Genomic DNA, 17,401 nt, shown 5'->3' with positions numbered 1-17,401 from the left:
CCAGTGTATTTTTACAGTAACAGTGCATATGTATAGCACTGATTACTGTAGAAATGTCACTGGTAACCCCAAAAGTGTCAAAAATGTCAGTCAAGGGTCCGATCTGTCCGCCGCAATGTCGCAGTACCGCAAAAAAAATCGCAGATCGCCGCCATTACACGTTAAAAAAAAACAACAAAAATGACAAAAATCTTTCCCTTTGTTAGTAAACGCGATAACTTTTGCGCAAACCAATCAAAATACGCTTTTTGCGATTTTTTTTACCAAACATAGGTAGCATAAAACAAATTGGCCGAAAATGTTAAAAAATTTTTATTTTTACATTTTTTTTGGGGAATTTCATATAAAAAAATGTGAAAATATTGTTATTTTTGCAAAATGTACGCTCTTTTTTTGTTTATAGCGCAAAAAGTAAAAATCGCACGGGTGATCAAATACCACCAAAAGAAAGCTCTGTTTGTGGGAAAAAAAGGACGTCAAATTCGTTTAGGTACAGCGTCGCACGACCGCGCAATTGTCCGTTAAACTCACGCAGTGCCGAATCGCAAAATACCCCCTGGTCGTTTAGCAGGAAAATCCTCCGGGGCTTAACCAGTTAAGCCCCGGAAGATTTTACCCCCATTCCGACCAGGGGGTATTTTGCGATTCGGCACTGCGTGACTTTAACGGAGAATTGCGCGGTCGTGCGACGCTGTACCTAAACGAATTTGGCGTCCTTTTTTTCCCACAAACAGAGCTTTCTTTTGGCGGTATTTGATCACCTGTGCGATTTTTTGATCACGCGCTATAAACAAAAAAAGAGCGTCCATTTTGCAAAAATAGCAATATTTTTCCCTTTTTTTTATATGAAATTCCCCCCAAAAAAAATGTAAAAATCAAAATTTTTTAAAATTTTCGGCCAATTTGTTTTATGCTAAGGGAAAGATTTTTGTCATTTTTGTTGTTTTTTTTTTTAACGCGTAATGGCGGCGATCTGCGATTTTTTTTGCGGTACTGCGACATTGCGGCGGACAGATCGGACCCTTGACTGACATTTTTGACACTTTTGGGGTTACCAGTGACATTTCTACAGTAATCAGTGCTATACATATGCACTGTTACTGTAAAAATACACTGGTAGTGAAGGGGTTAACTTTATTTGAGAGGGAGGGGCTGTGTGTGTCCCTAGGGGCGTGATTCTAACTGTGATTGGCTGGGGCTTCAGCTGTATGCAGAGTGATCAACGGATCTACATAGTAGATCCAGATGATCAGCTCTCATACAGCGAGGAGAATGACAGGCAGCTTGTTTACACAAGCTGCCTGACTTTCTCCCTCTCCCCCGCCGATCGCAGAGTGGCCGGCGGACATCGGGTCCGCTGGTCACACGCGCGGGGGGGTCCGTGACCACACGGGAGCGGGAGCGCGCCTCCGGGGGCGCGCGCTCGCTCCCTAGACCCTCACAAGCTAGTGACGTAGCCCTACGTCACTTTGCCTGTGAGGGGCTGACCGCCGACGTAGATAGTCGTGCGGCGGTCGGCAAGTGGTTAAGTGGTTAAATCCTCTAGCAATGTCCTCGCTCTTGAAAACTCTTTTAAAGTTATGTCTCATTGGTACCCCAGCAAGAATTGAGAAATGCTTGCCATCGTTTCTATCTAATTGCCTCTGAGGCGGCCCAGATTTGGGTGATATGAAACACACATGGTAGACATGTCCTAAAGTCTGGAGGTTATGGATTAGGATGTACTGACTGGTCTGATACAGTCCTCCACGTGAATCTGTGGAGAGACCCATGGTAAGCATTTTTACATAAACCTATCCCAGACACTAACTGCCGGGAAAAAAAGAAAAAACAATGGAAACTGGATGGTTTCTATGCAGAGCTGAACAAGATTTCACGTTCTCCAGTTTTAGTAAATCAATCCCATAAAGTTTTATTTTGGTGATATTTAACAACTACTGGGTTTTTATGTTTTACTAGTTAAAAGAAAAAGACGAAAAAACAAAAAAAAATGGATGTTCTAACTACCTATTACATTTCTAGACGCTTTAAAATGCCAGTACAGTACAATCACTCCCAAAATTGTTTAGTTTAGGACATAACATATACAGTGCAGCAGTCAGAGTGCAGAGGTCAGAAGAGAGCAACTTGCAGATTTCAGTGGTCAGAAGATAGTGACCTCTTGTGCTGGTGGTCAGTAGTGAGTGCTTCTTTCAATGCTGGTGGTCAATGATGTGTGCCCCCTTAAATGTTGGTAATTGGCAGTGAGTGCCCCATAACTGTTGGTGGTCAGTGGTGTTTTTTCCTTCATAGGATCATTGATCATTGTGCTCCCTATATGATCAATATGCCCTATGTATCCTCTTTCTGTTCAGTGTGCCCCCTTGTGGTTAATGTGCTCCCTTTTGTTGGTAGTCAGTAGAAGCAATGTTACTTACAGAAGCAATTAGTGGCAGAGGCAGAAGGGATGGGCTGTGTTGACATTTTTTTGTTTATGCTTGTGATCACTGTGATTAGTTAAGAAGGCGCAGGGCCAATCGGTTTGGCTCTCTGCATTTTGCCTGTGATCTTCACTGTTTATTGACACTTTGATCACAGGCATTTAACCACTTGCCAACTGCCAAGACTAATTTTACTGCTGGCCGGTGCCCTGAGCAGGCACCGCGATGTACCAGTACATCACCCCACTCATGCGTACTGCTGTGATTGGGCCAGATACCACGTGATCATTGTGTGATCACATGTCAACTGGTAAACAACAATCATGAATGGAATCCATTCATGACATCATTGTTTACTATTGTGTGTGATCTGTAATTGCTCATCAGTGATCACATAGGTGTATTTTAAATGATAGAGACAGAATATCAACCAAAAATCCAAAAAAAAAACACACAATACAAATGTTATAAATTGAGTTGCAGTTCAGTGAGTAAAATAAATATTTTACCCCCTACCAACCAACAATAATTCTGGCTCCCAGAGACTGGCTACAGTATGTGCTCATGTGCTAGACATATTAGTCCTGTCAATTTAGAAAGTACTCCTAACAACAACTCGTTATGTGTATAAGACACCTGTCCACAGAATCTCTCTTCCATTCAAACGTCACCATCATGGGCAAGACCAAAGAGCAGTCAAAGGACATCAGGAACAAGATTTGAGACCTGCACAAGGCTGGAATGGACTACAAGACCATCAGCAAGAAGCTTGGTGAGAAGCAGACAACTGTTGGAGCTATTATTCGCAAATGGAAGAAATACAAAATAACCATCAATCGCCCTCCATCTGGAGCTCCATGCAAGGTTTTGCCTCATGAGGTAAAGATGATCATTAGAAAAGTGAGGGATCAGCCCAGAACTACATGGGAGGAGCTTGCAAATTATTTCAAGGCAGTTGGGACCACAGTCACCAAACAAACCATTGGCAACACAATACGCTGCCATGGATTTAAATCCTGCAGCGCCCACAAGGTCCCCCTTCTCAAGAAGGCACATGTACAGTCATGCCAATGAACATCTAAATGATTTCAAGAAGGATTGGGAGAAAGTGCTGTGGTCAAATGAGACCAAAATTGAGCTTTTTGGCATTAATTCGACTTGCCAAATTTGGAGGAACAAAAATGCTTACTATGAACCTAAGAACACCATCCCTACAGTCAAGCACAGAGTTGTAAACATTATGCTTTGGGGCTATTTCTTTGCTATAGGTACAAGCCGACTTTTCTGCATTGAAAGGCCAATTTATTGTAAAATCCTGGATGAGAACCTTCTTCCCTCAGCCAGAACATTGAAGATGGGTCATGGATGGGTCTTCCAGCATGACAATGACCTAAAACAATCTGCCAAGACAACAAGGAGGGGCTCAAGAAGAAGCACATTAAGGTCATGGAGTGGCCTAGCCAATCTCCAGACTTTAATCCTGTAGAAAATTTAAAGAGGGAGCTGAAACTTCGAGTTGCCAAGTGACAGCCCAAAAAACTTAATGTGATATTAATGTCTTGTTTTATTTTTTAGTTAAAAACAACAAACATGTTATACTTACCTGTTCTGTGCAGTGGGTTTGCACAAAGTAGCCCAAATCCTCCTCTTCTCACGACCCTCCCTCGGTGCTCCTATCCCCTCCCTCCTGTTGACTGCCCCCAAAGCAAGCAGCTTGTTATGGGGACACCCGAGCCGAGCCGCTGCTCCCTGTGTCCATTCAGACACAGAGCTGCGGCTCAGACCTGCCCCCTTTCTCTTCTCATTGGCTGACTGACTTTGATTGACAGCAGCGGGAGCCAATGGCGCTGCACTGCTGTCCCAGCCAATGAGGAGGGGAGTCCTGGGCAGCCAAGACAATCCTGCAACATAGCTGGATCTATATAGACCTTAGGTAAGCATTAGGGGGGCTGAGGGGGGCTGCTGCACAAAGAAGGCTTTTTATCTTAATGCATAGAACGCTTTAAGATAAAAAAATACTTTTCCCTTTACAAACACTTTAAGGATTTAGAGAAGATCTGTAAAGAAGAGTGGAAAGTCCCTCCTGAGATGTGTGCAAACCTGGTAACCAACTACTAGAAACATGTTACCTCTGTGCTTGCCAACAAGGGTTTCTCCACCAAGTACTGTGTCATGTTTTTCTTGGGGATCAAATATTTGTTTTACTCACTGAACTGCAACTCAATTTATACCATTTGTATCATGTTTTTTTTCTGGATTTTTGGTTTATATTCTGTTTCTATCATCTAAAATACACCTATGATAAAACATTTTAGACTCTTCATATGTTTGTAAGTGGGAAAACTTACAAAATCTGCAGGAGATAAAAATAATTATTTTCCCCACTATATGTACCGTAATTTGTGGACTCTAATAATAATAATTTTCACACAGACTAAATAATATACACTGATTTGGGTTATTTTTTTTTACCAATGAAATGTAGCAGAAAACATTTTGGCCTAAATTTATGCAGAAAAATTATTTGTTTGCAAAATTTTATAGCAGAAACTAAGAAAAACATGATTTTTTCAAAATGTTCAGTATATTTTGTTTATATAGCAAATAGTGATGGGCCGAACACCCCCCTGTTCGGTTCGCACCAGAACCTCTCGAACAGGGAAAAAGTTCTAGCGAACATTCAAACTCTATCAAAGTCTATGGGACATGAACATGAAAAAGTCCTCATTTTGAAGGCTTATAAACAAGTTATTGCCATAAAAAGTGTATGGGGACCTGGGTACTGCCCTGGGGGACATGCATCAATGCAAAAAAATGTTAAAAATTATTGTTTTTACAGGAGCAGTGATTTTAATGATACTTAGTGAAAGTGAAACAATAAAAATGAAAAATTCCTTTAAATATCACGCCTGGGGGGGGTCTCCTTAGACTGCCTTTAAAATGGCGCATTTGTATCATGTATAGATCTTGCTGCAGCAATGGATTTACTTCGGGGGACACAATTTTTTTATTTTTAAATAAAGGATTTGTCTTGTGTGTTTATTTTTTTTGTACACTTTTTTGGTGAATGGGTAGGGGTACGATGTACCTGATAACCATTCACATGAGGGGGGGGGCTGGATGGAATCTGGGGGCCCTCTTGTTAAAGGGGGCTTCCATATTCCAATAAGCCTCCCACCCGCAGACACCCACAACCACAGCTCAGGGTTGTCGGGAAGAGGCCCTTGTCCCCTTCAACATGGGGACAAGCTACTTTTGGGGGCACCCCAAAGCATCCTCGCCATGTTGAGGGCAAGCGGCCTGGTATGATTCAGGAGGGGGGCTCTTGCTTGTCCCCCCCTTTCCTGGCCTGCCAGGCTGCATGCTCAGATAAGGGTCTGGTATAGATTTTGGGGGGACCCCATGCCATTTTTTTTTCTTAATTCTGTCATGGGGTTCCCCTTAAAAGCTATGCAAGACCCAAAGGGGACCCAATTTTTTTAATTTACATTTTCTTTTTACAATTATTTTTTTAAATTCAGCTCTCAGCAGGAAAACCTTAACAACCTATTGACTGTGTGCTCGATGGGCAAACATCCCACTAAGTGCCGAGAAAGTTCAGGTGTTAGGCGAGTACCTGAATGGGTGATATTTAGGCCAAACTTATGCTCGGCTCAAACCGTTCACCCATCCCTAGTGGTGCCTGAACACTGTAACCCCTCACAGTTACTCTTGCTGGGCGCAGGAACAGGCCCTGCTGTTAAAAATTAGAAACAAAAATTTAAATGACATGCACTTGTCATACAGGTGCAGAAAAATTGGGCCTTGGGTGTTGATGGTGCCTGAACACTGTAACTCTCACCTTTAATATTGCTAGGCGCAGGAACGGGTCCTGCTGTTAGAAATTAGAAACAAAAATTTAAATTACATGCACCTGTAATACAGGTGCAGAAAAATTGGGCCTTGGGTGTTGGTGGTGCCGTAACCCAAAAACATTGTTGGAAGCTAGCATATTCAAGATTCCGGAATAGAATAGGCAGCATAGGCAGTCTTTAAGGGATCACAGATTCCTAGAAAATTCAATTAGTTACATCAGCATCAGGGGCTTGATAGCTGCTGTTGATCCAAGACTGATTCATTTTGATAAATGGCAGCCGGTCAACGGAGTCTGTGGACAGATGCACCCTTTTATCCATCACAAAACCTCCAGCAGCACGGAAAGTCCATTCAAAAGCACACTGGAAGCAGGACAGGCCAGTAGCTCGATTTGCATCTTGAGCAAGTTCTGGCCAGTGGTCCATCCTCAAGATCCAGTAACCCAGTGGATGCTCAATTGGAAAGGTCTCCAAGTCTGCTCTTGCCTCTAGATAATCCTGCACCATATTCTGAAGATGCTTCTGATGGTTGCTTAAACCTAACAGCCCTGGGCGTTGAGGATTAAAGAATTGTTTAAAGGAATCAGTCAGCCGGCCGCATTCTCCACCGCTCCTTCTTTAACTGAACGAAGCCTCAGAAACATGTTGTAAAGGAAATGGTAACCTCCCAGTGTCTGAAAAGGCATAACACAAATTTTTCTTTGATGCGTCTTCAAGATGTTTCATCCTCTGCCCCCTCTGCGAAGGCAGGATGAGCTTTGCAACTTTACCCTTGTAACGTGGATCAAGAAGGGTTGCCAACCAGTAATGATCCCTCTCCTTGATACCACAAATCCTTGGGTCCTTTTGCAGAATTTGCAGCATCAGGGAGCCCATGCAGCGTAAGTTTAAGGAGTCATGAGATTCCGAGTCCTCTGGGTCACTAAGGATGACATTGTCAGGAGCAATCTCTCCCTAACCACGTACAACTCCTGGGGTTTCTGGGGAATCAAAACCATCCCTTGAAGACTGCTGTATGTTATCCTCTACATCCATGATGCCACAATCCTCCTCCTTCTCCTCCTCCTCCTCCTGTGTGTTTTGTCACCTCGCAGTAATGGTATCTGCATAAAGTTGGTCTTGTGAGGAAAGGAAGTCCTCCTCTTCCTCCCGCTGTTCTGCCTCAAGTGCCCTGTCCATGATTCCACGAAGTGTGTGCTCCAGCAGGAAGACTAGAGAGACTGTGTCACTGATGCATGCATCATCGCGGCTCACCATCCTTGTGGCCTCCTCAAATGGTGACAGGACAGTGCATTCATCCTTTATCTGCAGCTACTGGCGTGGCGAAAAGAAGCCAAGCTCCCCTGAGCCTGTCCTTGTGCCATACTGAGACAGGTACTCATTGATGGCCCTCTGCTCTGTGTGCAGCCACTGCAGCATTGCCAATGTTGAGTTCCACCTGGTGGGCATGTCACAAATGAAGCGATTGGTGGGCAGGTTGAATTCCTGTTGAATGTCAACCAGCCAAGCACTGGCATTGTAAGACCGCCAGAAATGGCTACAGACTTTTCTGGCCTGCCTCAGAAGATCTTGTAAGCCCAGGAACCTGTTCAAGAAATGCTGCACCACCAAATTCAGGACATGTGCCAAGCATGGAACATGTGTCATGTGTCCCTGTCGGAGGGCGGAGAGAAGGTTGGTGCCACTGTCGCATACAACCATTCCTGGCTCAAGCTGCCATGGCATAAACCACCTCTGAGCCTGCCTCTGCAGCAGAGCTGACAGAATCTCTGCCCTGGTGTGTCTCCTGTCCCTTAGACAGACCAACTGAAGCACTACATGACATCTTTTAGCCTGACAGCTTGCGTAGCCCCTTGAACGCCTAGGGAGCACTGCTGGTTCAGAGGACAATTCAGCAGAAGAGGCCATAGAGAAACAAGAAGATAAAGGGGTGGAGCAGACAGGTGTGGCAGAATCACCACCAATATTTTAGAGGCGTTGGAGGCATGGTGGTGGGACAAGCTCCAGCACTAAACCCTGTCCTGCATCCTTCCCAGCTGCCAGCATATTTACCCAGTGCCCTGTGAAGGAAATGTAATGTCCCTGACCATGCCTGCTGGACCATGAGTCAGCAGTAATGTGAACCTTCCTGCTGACCGCTTTGTCCAACAAGGCCAAAACATTGCCTTCCACATGATGGTAGAGAGCTGGAATGGTCTTAGGTGAAAATACATTTATTTTTGGAACCTGCCACTGGGGTACAGCACACTCACAAAAGGGGGCAGAGTCTACCAGATGAAAAGGCAGCAGTTGTATTGCTAGCAATTTAGCCAAGCTAGCATTTAGGAGCATTCAATTTACTTGCATCCTCCAGCATCATGTAACTGACACTATGATCGAATAATTCAGGTGACTCCTCCGTGCATGATGGTAAGGCTATAGAAGGAGTAGCTGTGAACAAGGAGCCTGTGGAATGCGCCACTTTGGCAGCTGCGGTGGAAGGCAAACTAGTATGAGCCTGGGTGACAGAGGATGAGGAGGACGAGGACTGCTTAGTTATCCACCCCACCAACTCTTCTGCATGTTATGCTCAATAACACGGTCAGCACTGGAAAAAAAAGGACAAGCGTGCTCCACCTGCGGAGGATGCACCATGTTCGTGACCACCACTTTTCACTGTGGTAATAGAGGCTGCTTGCCTTATTTTAGTGGCCTGTGAACATTTGCCTCTCCTTGTTGGCCTTTCGGACAAAATGAGGATTTTTGGGTGGTTTTTTTTTTACTTTTTATTATAGAATGCGGGATGGAAATATGATGCTTGGGTGCAATACTTTTGTGCTTGCTGCACTAGAAACTGTTTTATTATTATTTTTTATTTTTTGGGGGAGGATTTTTATAACTTTTTATTATAGAGTGTGGGAAGGGAATATGGTGTTTTTTTAATAAAGAAAAACTTAATAAAGCAAAAAAAAAGAAAACCCCTGCTGATGCAGAAGGAATAGCACCTACAACGCAAAAGGGGGGACAGCATTTATGCCTTAAATAAAATTAGTGCTACTGTGCCACAAAAAACCCCCTGCTGATGCAGAAGGAATAGCACCTGCGATGCAAAAGGGGGGACAGCAATTATGCTGTAAATATTATTAGTCCTGCTGTGCCATGAAAAAAAAAAAAAAAACCCACTGCTGATGCAGAAGGAATAGCACCTACGACACATAAGGGGGGACAGCAATTATGCCCGTAATAAAATTAGTGCTGCTGCGCCACAAAAAAAAATCACTGCTGACACAGAAGTAATAGCACCTATGATGCAGAAGGGGGACAGTAATTATGCCCTAAATATTATTAGTCCTGCTGTGCCACAAAAATAAAAAACCACAGCTGACACAGAGGGAATTGCACCTACGACACCAAAGAAGGGACAGCAATTATGCCCTAAATAAAATTAGTGCTGCCGCGCCACACAAAAAATCACTGCTGATTGTGGGGTTTTGGTGCCTCAGACCAAAAAAAGTTGGGACTTTATGGGCAAGTAAGGATTGAATTTATGCAAGTGTATGAGTATATAAAATAATTAGGCTATAAATAATAATAGTTATGTAAAAAAAAGAATAATAATAAAGCGTCAAAATTGAAATTAAGCCGAAAGGCATCGAATGCTTTTCGGATGTTTTCTCTGCCTAAATTCCAAGCCTGATCACAAGCATGGAACAACAGAGAAATATGTTCTAAAAAGTCACCATACCACCTTATGTCACAAACTTTCGATACTTTTTCTTCACCTCCTCAGCTTGGGTCTTTAACCCAACACCAAGCAATGTGTAAATCTTTTATTTTTATTTAATAAATTATTTTATATACTCATACACTTGCATAAATTCAATCCTTATTTGCCCATAAAGTCCCAACTTTCTTTGGTCTGAGGCACCAAAACCCCACAATCAGCTTATAAGGGACGGTGGCAAATAATTGATTTCATGGCTACTTAGAGAATCGCAAACCTTTTTAACAAAAAATCCCTGCTGACGCAGAAGTAATAGGACCTGTGACACAGAAGGGGGTACTAATATTGCAGAAACAGAACCTGATGCTGCAAAAAAAAAAAAAGAATAATTTTAAAGAAAAGAAAAAAATATCAATGAAAAAAAAAATGGGATCAGTGGGGTGACAGTGACGTGTTGTATACACCAACACTTCAGTGGCCCCACTACACTGTGTTACACAAGATCTCTATCTATATATAGGGCTATTGATTAGATCATATCAGGTCATTGAGTATCTATCAGTCACTTGTGTATACCTTATATTGATCTGATCGCTATCTATAAATATAGGGCTGTTGATTAGATCATATCAGATAATTGAGTATCTATCGGTCACTTGTGTATACCCTATATTGATCTGATCTCTATCTATATATAGGGCTATTGATTATATCATATCAGGTCATTGAGTATCTATCGACCACTTGCGTATACCCTATATTGATCTATTCTCTATCTATATATAGGGCTATTGATTAGATCATATCAGGTCACTGAGTATCTATCGGTCACTTGTGTATACCCTATATTGATCTGATCTCAATCTATATATAGGGCAATAGATTAGATATCAGGCCATTGAGTATCTATCAGTCACTTGTGTATACCCTATATTGATCTGATCTCTATCTATATATAGGGCTGTTGATTAGATAATATCAGGTCATTGAGTATCTATCGGTTACTTGCATATGCCCTATATTGATCTGATCTCTATCTATAGATAGGGCTATTGAGTAGATCCTATCAGGTCATTGAGTATCTATCGGTAACTTGCGTAGACCCTGTATTGATCTCTATCTACATCATGTCCGAAAGGCCGACAAGGAGGGGCAGACGCTCACAGGCCACGAAAAGAGGGCAAGCAGCCTCTGTGTCCACAGTGAAAAGTGGTGGTCACAGTTGACATGGTGCATTCTCTGCAGGCGGGGCACGCCCAGACTTTATTTCCGGTGCTGCCCTGTTATTCAGCCACAACATGTGGAAGAGTTGGTTGAGTGGATAAATAAGCCATCCTCATCCTCTGACAGCCATGCTCACAGTAGTTTGCCTTCCACCGCAGCTGCCAAAGCGGCCCGTTCCACAGGCTCTTTCTCCACAGCTACTCCTTCTGTCGCCCCACCATCATGCACGGAGGAGTCACCTGAACTATTCGATCATAGTGTCAGTGACATGCTGCTGAGGGATGCACAGCAATTTAAAAGCTGTGATGTTGGTTCCCAGGTTGATGAAGGGAATAACATGAGCCTAGAGACGGGGGATGACAATGATGGATAAGAAACTAACAGTCATGTTTCCACAGCTGCAGCATACTGCAAAGTTTGCTCAAGTGACGAGGAGGGAGGGGATGATGAGGTCACTGACTGTACTTGGGTGCCTGACAGGATAGAGGAGGAAGGAGATGGGGAGTGGGAGAAGAAGGGGAGGGGGAGGAGGAGGAGGAGGCACAACTCCAACGAGGCAGGATGTGCTCCAGGGGAAGCCATAGGAGTAGACAACCTATTGCATCAGAGCACAGAGCTCCACAGGTGCAGGGTGCTGCAAACTCCCTGCGGACTCCCTAAAGTTCATTAGTGTGGGCTTTTTTCAGCACATGTGCAGTAGACTGCAGCATTGCTGTTTGCAACATCTGTCTGAAGCGGATAAAGCATGGCCAGAACACTTGGGCACCACATGCTTGACAAGGCATATGACGACCTGCCATGCAGTCTGTTGGCAACAGCACCTGAAAGAGCCATGAGATCAAAACAAGCATACTGCACCTTGCTCCTCATCTGGGGTCTCTAACCCTTTACTTCATGTCTTCTCAAATATCTGTATTGAGAGGGATGATGGTATAGCAATGAGTGTCACAGAGACTTGCACCCAATCTGCTAGCAGTGCACCACTGCTTGATTTCAGCAGCAGGAAAATTTCACTACCCCAGTTGCTGAACCGTAGAAAGTAATACTGTCCCAGCCATCCACATGCTCAGCGTCTTAATGCTAGCTTGGCCAAATTGCTAGCATTACAATTGCTGCCTTTTCATTTGGTAAACTCTACTCCCTTTTGTGAGTTTGTGGAATGTACTGTACCACAGTGGCAGGTACCAAAAAGGCATTTCTTTTCGCGTAAGGCTTTTCCGGCTCTCTATTATCATGTGCAAGGTAGTGTTTTGGCCTCGTTGGACAGAGAGGTCAGCAGGAAGCTGCACATTACTGCTGACTCTTGGTCCAGCAGGCATGGACAGGGATGTTACCTTTCTTTCACGACGCACTGAGTAACTCTGCTGGCAGCTGGGAAGGATGCAGGACAGGGTTCAGTGTTGTAGCTTGTTTTGCCACCATGCCTCCAAAAACTGGTGTTGGTTCTGCCACATCTGGCTACTCCACCACCTCCTCCTCTTCCTCCTCCTCTTCTTCTTCCTCCATGTCCTCTTCTGATCAATTGTCCTCTGAAGCAGCAGTGCTCCCTAAGCGTTCAAGGGCCTACGCAAGCAGTCAGGCTAAAATGCCATGCCGTGCTTCAGTTGGTCTGTCTAGGGGATAAGAGTCACACCGGGGCAGAGATTCTGTCAGCTCTGCAGGGGTAGGCTCAGAGATGGTTGACGCCACGACAGCTTGAGCCAGGAATGGTTGTGACAATGGCACCACTCTTCTCTCCGCCCTCCATCAGGGACACTTGACACATGTTCCATGCTTGGTACATGTTATGAATCTGGTGGTGCAGCGTTTCTTGACCAGATACCCAGGCTTCCAAGATCTCCTGAGGCAGGTCAGAAAAGTCTGTGGCTATTTCCGCTGTTCATACAATGCCAGTGCTCGCTGATCTGACATTCAACGGAAATTCAACCTGCCCACCAACCGCCTCATTTGTGACATGCCCACCAGGTGGAACTCAACATTGGCAATGCTGCAGCGGCTGCACATGCATAAGAGGGCCATCAATGAGTACCTGTGTGAGTATTGCACAAGGACAGGGTCAGGGGAGCTTGGCTTTTTTTCGCCACACCAGTTGCTTTTAAAAAAAAAAAGGATGCATGCATCGTCCTGTCACCATTTGAGGAGGCCACAAGGATGGTGAGCCGGGACGATGCATGCATCAGTGACACTATCCCTCTAGTCTACCTGCTGGAGCACATGCTTCGTGGCATCATGGACAGGGCACTTGAGGCAGAACAGCGGGAGGAAGAGGAGGACTTCCTCATAAGGCCCCCTTTATGCAGATATCATCCCTGCAGGGACAAATAACACACAGGAGGAAGAGGAAGAGGAAGAGGAGGAGGATTGCGTCAGCACGGATGTAGAGGATAGCATACAGCAGTCTTCAAGGGATGGTTTTGATTCCCCAGAAACCCCAGGAGTTGTACGTGCTTGGGGAGAGGTTGCTCCTGCTGACAATGTCATCCTTATTGACCCAGAGGACTCAGAGGCTCATGCCTCCTCCAACTTACGTTGCATGGGCTCCCTGATTCTGCTAAGCCTGCGAAAGGACCTGAGGATTCCTGCTATCAAGGAGAGGGATAATTGCTGGTTGGCAACCCTTCTTGATCCACGTTACAAGGGTAATGTTTCAGAGCTCATCCTGCCTTCACAGAGGGAGCAGAGGATTAAACATCTTGAGGAGGCCTTGAAAAAAAAATTTGTGTACTGCCGTTCCAGACACTGGGGGGGGGGGGGTTAACATTCTCTGGATGTGTTTCTGAGGCATCGTTCAGCCAAAGGAGGAGCGTTGGAGAATGCCTTTAAACAGTTCTTTAGTCCTCAGCAGCACCCAGGGCTGTTAAGTTTAAGCAACCATCAGCAGCGTCTCCATCATATGGTGCATGATTTTCTAGCCACAAGGGCAGACTTGGAGACCTTTCCAGCTGAGCATACACTGGGTTACTTGAGAATGGACCACTGGCCAGAGCTTGCTCAATATGCAATGGAGCTACTGGCCTTTCCTGCTTCCAGCGTGCTTTCCGAACAGATGTTCAGTGCTGCTGGAGGTTTTGTGATGGACAAAAGAGCGCATCTGTCCACAGACTCTGCTGACCAGCTGACTTTTATCAAAATGAACCAGTCCTGGATCAACAGCAGCTATCAAGCCCCTGATGCTGATGTAACTGATTGCATTTGCTAGGGGTCTGCCATCCCTTGAAGAATGCGTATGCTGCCTATCATATTCCTCAACGTTGATTCTGCTAGCTTCCAACAATGTTTTTGGTTTAGGTCATTACCAACCCCCAAGGCCTAATTTTTCTGCATTTGTATGACAGGTGCATACAATTTAATTTTTGTATGTCATTTTTAACAGCAGGCCCTGTCCCTGTGCCTGTGCCCTGTGCCCAGCAAGAGGAACTGTGAGGGGTTATGGTGTTCAGGCACCAGCAACACCAAAGGCCCAATTTTTGGCACCTGTATGGCAAGTACATATGATTTCAAATTTGTATAGAATTCTTACGAGCAGGCCCCGTTCCTGCGCCCAGCAAGAGTAACTGTGAGGGGTTGGTTACGGTGTTCAGGCACCAGCAACACCAAAGGCCCAATTTTTGGCACCTGTATGACAAGTACATGCGATTTCAAATTTGTATGGAATTCTTACCAGCAGGTCCCATTCCTGCGCCCAGCAAAAGTAATTGTGAGGGGTTGGTTACAGTGTTCAGGCACCACCAACACCAAATGCCTAATTTTTGGCACCTGTATGGCAAGTAAATGCGATTTCAAATTTGTATGGAATTCTTACCAGCAGGTCCCGTTCCTGCGCCCAGCAAGAGTAATTGTGAGGGGTTGGTTACTGTGTTCAGGCACCAGCAACACCAAATGCTTAATTTTTGGCACCTGTATGGCAAGTACATGCAATTTCAAATTTGTATGGAATTCTTTCCAGCAGGTCCCATTCCTGCGCCCAGCAAAAGTAATTGTGAGGGGTTGGTTACGGTGATCAGGGCACCACCAACAGCAAAGGCCCAATTTTTGGCACCTGTATTAGGGATAGACCGATTATCGGCAAGGACGATATATCGGGGGCCGATATGCATTTTCCCCAATATATCGGTATCGGCCCTGGAACTGGCCGATATTGCTGTTATTTTTGTGACATCATTCTGCCTTCTTAGGCCGCCTCCCTCACCATGGACAGCCTCGTCTTGAGTCGGGACTTGTCTCGCGGGAGTATATCACAGCCATACACCCACCCACAGCAGTCCGGTGCCAGCCAGTCACCCACAGGCCCTTTACCAGCCAGCCAGTCAGCAACAGGCACTGTACCAGTGTGCCAGCCATTCACCCACAGGCCCTGTACCAGCCAGGCACCCATAGCCCCTGTGCCAGCCACCCACCCACCACAGGGTGCCAGCCACCCATCACAGGGTGCCAGCAAGCCAGCCATTAAGCATTAAACAAAAATTAACTTATTAAGCACCAGATTTGTGTCAAAAATTGTCTTTATTTTTCAAAACTTTAAATGTACAAAATATCGGCCCATATTGGCCGATACTGATATGTTGTGACCAAAATATCGGTATCGGCCCTGAAAAAACCATATCGGTCTATCCCTAACCTGTATGACAAGTACATGCGATTTCAAATTTGTATGGAATTCTTACTAGCAGGTTCCATTCCTGCGCCCAGTAAGAGGAACTGTGAGGGGTTGGTTACGGTGTTCAGGCACCACCAACAGCAAAGGCCCAATTTTTGGCACCTGTATGACAAGTACATGCGATTTCAAATTTGTATGGAATTCCTACCAGCAGGTCCCATTCCTGCGCCCAGTAAGAGGAACTGAAACTGAAATTGGGCCTTTTGGGCCCTCACAGTTACTCTTGCTGGGCGCAGGAATGGGACCTGCTGGTAGGAATTCCATAAAAATTTGAAATCGCATGTACTTGTCATACAGGTGTCAAAAATTGGGCAAACCGGCTGGAGTGATACTAACCTTCCAGATCCCCATCACTCCAGCCGGTTTGCATAGCCGCCACCCAACCTTGGCCAGGTCAGATGACAGCACAGCACCTCCACTAGGTCATTGTTAAGAACACATACAACACTTGATCTTTGCCAATTTCAAATTGGTATGACATTTTTGAGAAGCAGGGCTCGGTCCTGCGCCCAGCAAGAGTAACTGCGAGGGATTACGGTGTTCAGGCACCACCAACACCCAAGGCCCAATTTTTCTGCACCTCTATGACAACTGAAAAGTACATTTGATTTCAAATTTGTATGGAATTCTTACCAGCAGGTCCAGTTCCTGCGCCCAGCAAGAGTAACTGTGAGGGATTACAGTGTTCAGGCACCACCAACACCAAAAGCCCAATATTTCTGCACCTGTATGACAAGTACATGCGATTTCAAAATGTGTATGGAATTTTTAGCAGCAAGTACATGCCATTTGAAATCCATATGTATATTTGTATATGACATTTTTTCCTTTAGAAATAGCAGGCTACATACATCGTACAGATACACTACTTTACAGACACCTTCAGGGGACCCCCCCAGGCACGATATTTGAAGGAATTTTTCATTTTTATAGTTTCACTTTAAGCCTCAGTAAATCACTGATCCTTTAAAAACTATCGCTTTTTGAAAAACTTTTTTTTTATTGCTACATGTTCCCCAGGTCAGTATCCGAACCCCATACACTTTTTCGGGGCAACAATTTGCATTTAAGCCTTCAAAATGAGGCCGTTTGAATTTGACATTCAAGTCCCATAGACTTCAATGGAGTTTGTTTGTTCGAACAAACATTTCCTCTGTTCGCTGTGTTCTGGTGCGAACCAAACTGGGGGGGGGGGGGGGGTTCGGCTCATCACTAGTAGTAAAGGTATATGTATAGCCAAAACTTTTTTTGGAGCTAAAGCAGGGAAGTGTTTTGCTGTCTGTGTTTTGCTGGGTTCGCATCAGGATGTTAAAGCAATTCTTGCCAAAGTGAGAGGAATTCCCATCTTAGACAGTTGTCGCCAGAGCATTTGTCCCCATTGGAGGATTTCCCCTCATATTTTGCTCTCATAAAAACTCTAGAAATTGCAATTTCACCTGGAAAAATAGAGATTATAAATCTCCCCAGTGGGAGCACAGACAGCAAAAAGGAAATTAGCAGAAGGTCTAAGCCAGGGGTCTCCAACCTTTCTAAAGAAAGGCCC

This window comes from Pelophylax lessonae (genome assembly GCF_965119305.1).
Source record: "Pelophylax lessonae genome assembly, chromosome: 6".
Lineage (NCBI taxonomy): Eukaryota > Metazoa > Chordata > Amphibia > Anura > Ranidae > Pelophylax > Pelophylax lessonae.
The sequence above is the reverse complement of the archived record's forward strand: the minus strand, read 5'-3'. Positions refer to the sequence as shown.